This window comes from Macaca nemestrina, chromosome 2, assembly GCF_043159975.1.
Source record: "Macaca nemestrina isolate mMacNem1 chromosome 2, mMacNem.hap1, whole genome shotgun sequence".
Taxonomy (NCBI): domain Eukaryota; kingdom Metazoa; phylum Chordata; class Mammalia; order Primates; family Cercopithecidae; genus Macaca; species Macaca nemestrina.
In genome coordinates, this window is record NC_092126.1 from 80,493,803 (window position 1) to 80,498,265 (window position 4,463).

Below are 4,463 nucleotides of genomic sequence, written 5' to 3' on the forward strand. Positions count from 1 at the left end.
TTTTTGCTTTTCTAAATCAAGGTAGGAAAATATTTTCTGTAAAGGACCAGATGGTAAATATTTCAGGCTTTCTGGATCATATGGTCTGTGTCACAACTACTCAACCCTGCCATTGTAGTGCAAAAGCAGTCATTGATAATATGTAAATGTATGGGTGTGTCTGTGTCTCAATAAAACTTTATATACAGAATGATGTGGCAGGCTGTAGTTTACTGATCTCTGCTCTAAATTTTAATGTCACATGGTTGATTGCACTACTCTTCACCAATATCCATGTGCTTTCCTTGGAAGAGGTATATGATTCCCTCACTATTGAAGTCAGTTATGTCAAGCAACTTGCTTTGAGCAGTGAAATATAAATGAATGTGATATAGGTCACTTGCAGGCAGAAATTTTGAGAAAGTTTGTGCTTTGTCACACTTTCTTTCCTTGTGCCATACCAGTGGGCAAATTTCCAGATCAAGGCCTATCTGCCTAGCTTCTGAGGTAAACTGGCATGGAGCAGAGCCACAGTCATTCTATAAAAGATGGATAGTTAGAGAGTAAACCTCTGTTATCATTTGATGTTGCACCATAGCCTACCCTCTCCCTACTAAAACACCTCCTTAAATTTAGGGACTGCAACATAACTCATTCAATGACATATTCTTCCCCCAAAATAGGATAGCAGGCACTCAAAATGTTGAATGAATGAATAAATGGCTATGGTAGGAAATTATTAATGAGTGGCAGAATTACCAGGTAGGATATAACTTCGAAAGTTTAGGCGAAATGAATACCACATGTTCTTACTTATAAGTGGGAGCTAAACATTGGGTCTCATGGACATAAAGATGGCAACAACAGACACTGAGGACTACTAAAGGTGGGAGGAAGAGAAGGGGAAAAGGACTCAAAAACTAACTGTTGGGTACTATACTCAGCACCAGGGTGACGGAATAATTCAAACCTCAGCATCATGAAATATACCCAGGTAACAAACCTGTATGTGTACTGCCTGAATCTAAAATAAAAGTTGAAAAAAAAAGCTTAGGTGAAATATATTAAAAACATTACTTAGGGCAACAGTGTTGGAAATAGAAAGAAGTTATAAGGGCTTAGGAAATTGGAGAGTTATGACAGTCAACAAATTATTTTGTTGTTTAAGCTACTTTATGTTGGGCTATCTGTTTCTTGCAGGCAAAAACATGCTAACTGACAAGAAAATCATGGGTTTTATACAAGGATGACAAGTGCTGGGTTGCTTAGCTATGAGGAAGACTAGGCTCACTGATAAGGGTCTCAAGATGTATATCATGCTAATCTGAAGATATGTGTTGATGTTGCAATCTGATGTCCTGTACAGGCTTCTATGAGCAGTGTGGCCGAAGTTGGTGATATCTGTCTATGCCAGAGTGGCACTGATTAGGAGACCTATGAACTAGATAACATCAAACCCCAAAGTTGAGTCTATCTGCTCACTGTAGTGGTGGTAGTTCTACCAGTCATCAGTGGCGACCCATAATGACATATCCAATAACAGCATTGCTACAGTTTCTAGTATTTCTGCTCACTTGACCTTTGTAATACTTTCTTGCATCTTCTATAATGCACAGAGATCTGACCCACTCTCTCCATGGTTTTAGGATACCAGAAGATGTCCGGTGTTGGAGAATGCAGGGATTTTTATCAGCAATCAAACTATATTTGTGGAAATTTTGTGCATAGGTGCCAAAGATGGCTAACTTCTGACCACATTCTATTTAACTCAACTGAATGACACCAAGCTCTCATTCTGAAACTTACAGTTACATCTACCCTTCTGAAATATTCAATTATTCTCCAATACACTGGAGGTAATAGGTATAACAAGAATGTGCATGTGCAACTTAGCATCTCATATCTAATTTTGTGTCCCAAGTTCATTCTTCCTCTGAATGTCCCACGTCTACCAGGTGCAGGATTATCTGGATGGGTCAGTTCAAAACAATTTCAGGGAATAAATTGTGTAGGGGATACAATTTTCTGAGACAGAAACATAATGCGAATAACTCCTTTGTTAGAAAATAATTTCAGTGACAGAAAGCCTTTCAGTTCATAAAGAAAACTTACATAACAAGTCTAGCTCTTCACCAGTCCCGATGAATGTTTACATCAATCAGCTCTACAATATCCAGTAAAGGACTTTCCAGTTCGCCTTTGAATAAATTGAGGTATTGGAAACATCTTAAGAAAATGGTTGTTAATTCTTCCTAATCTTCAGGGATTTCTTCCTTATATTGAGCTGATATCTGCCTTCTGCAACTTTCAACTAATTATTCAAATCTCTCAAGTGATTATAATTAATTCCATCTTATAAGGAATTTTTCTCAGCTTCCAGGCTCTTAAAAACACCCTGATATTTTCTCTAATATTCCAGTGGAAATGTAAATGGGTAACGTAAGAGTCTGTGGGGTTAGTAGGGTGGAGGGAAGATAAGGGGAAGCTAATGAGAAATAACCAAAGCAAGAAAAAGAATTTTATTTTCTTCAAGTTCTTTATACATCCAAAGTGGAAGATTCCTAAAATAAATTCCCTAAATCAAATTTTTAAAATTAAGTTAGCAAGCTTACTTTTTAATTTATTTAGAAGCCAACTACTTTCAATTATTATTTCTTTCCAGAATAGAACAGTTATCACTAATTGTTTGTCATTATAATACCAAACTATGTTAATAGATGCCTATTTTTTAAAAGCTAATAGAAATCATGAAACCAAATATCAAATTAGTTTTAGAGCTTTGGAACAGATGCATCAATATTTGAATCATTCAGGTGTATATTTGTTTATCTGCTTTTTTTCCTCTTCAAAAGAAGTATTATATGTGTTCTGTTTATAATTTTTAAATGGTCATTTCAAAACCAATTATATGAGTTTATACAAATCATAGTGAAATTTATTGCTTAAAAAATCATTTTTCTCTAAACTCTCAGTGTCCTTGAGCTATATATATTTTATGGCAATTTTTACTTAATCGTTTGTATGCTAGTTATTTTTGACAATGACTACTAAAATGCAAGTTTCTTCAAAGGCAGATTCATTTTAGTTCTTCTTTATACCCCTCAAAAAACTCAGTGTTGTTCTCAATGAGTATTGAGTAGATGAGTGAACTTTGATTGTATACTCCTTGAAATTATATTTCTGGAGCTGGAAAACTTTTTAAAAAATTTATATCATGGGTCTAAAGAAATAAATGTTATATGGCTGAAAAAATATTTTGTGAAAACCAAAAATCCCACAGAATCGTAAACTTATCCATGAGACAGATGTTAGCTTGGGGTTGTTCTGGGCTTCTTTTCTGCATCATTCCCATGACCAAATCAGCTCAACAGTTAGGAGTGCTATCCTTCCTCTCCTTCTCCTTCCATCTAAGGAACTAGAGCTGAACTGCTTGTCCACTGATTGACGACATGCTGAGTTTTCTACAGGTGGAGTTTTCAAGAGGCTTTGATTTTGCTTTCCCCAGTATTTCTTCTTCCACAATTGAAAAGTAGTAAGGGTACCAGCTTTCTGTCTATCTCTGCCTCTCTCTCTCTCTCTCTCTCTCTCTCTCTCACACACACACACACACACACACACACTTTTTTTTCTTCCACCCTCCTGCACAGCAGGAGACCTTGCCTTGATCTTTGAAGGTCTACAGCAAGTGGTGTAGGCTAACTCAGTGCTAGGCCAATGGAGCAAAAACTCTTTTTTGCTTCCTTGCCTCCATGTCTTTCGGAGCTAGCAGATACCAGTTTTGTTCTATAGGAGTGATTCTTTCTAAATGTCAGCTCAACAGGATGATGATTACTCTTGTATATCACTTAGGCATGAGTTCTATTGAATCCCAGCACAATTTACCAGAGTTTGTCAGTGGCTTTTGGGGCAGCAAAGACTTAATTTTTAATGAAGTGTTATTTTGTTTAGCTGGTCATTGTCATCTTCATTTATATCTTTCCAGAAAATTGTGGGAGGTATTTTTCTAGAGAAGGATTTTGGCATTCCAGAGTCCTGTGGCTAAAATGTGATGCTAATCTCAACTTTCTCTCAATATTAGAGTATGTGGTTACATATAAAATACAAATATGCTGATAGTTTCAAATTGAACATTGTATCTTATTTGACCTAAGTCAGAACCTCCTATAAACCATTAAAGCAATATCTGGAATAAGTCTCATAGATTCCAGTCATCTGGATTCTCAATCTATTGCCAATATGGTCTTAGATAGGTAAAGGATGTTCCCTACGCATATCACATTACACAAAAAGCTAATAATATAGCAAGCCCTTGTTGCCCAAATGAAGGATTAAAATAAGGAACTAATATAAATGTATATTTATTGTCACACAGAGCTATAAAATGAAAGCAAAGAGCTGAATATTGGTCTGTATTATTCAGAGTAATTATAGTCTCTCTCTTTTTGGCTTTCTAAAATAAAAATAAAGACACAGCAATTGATCAC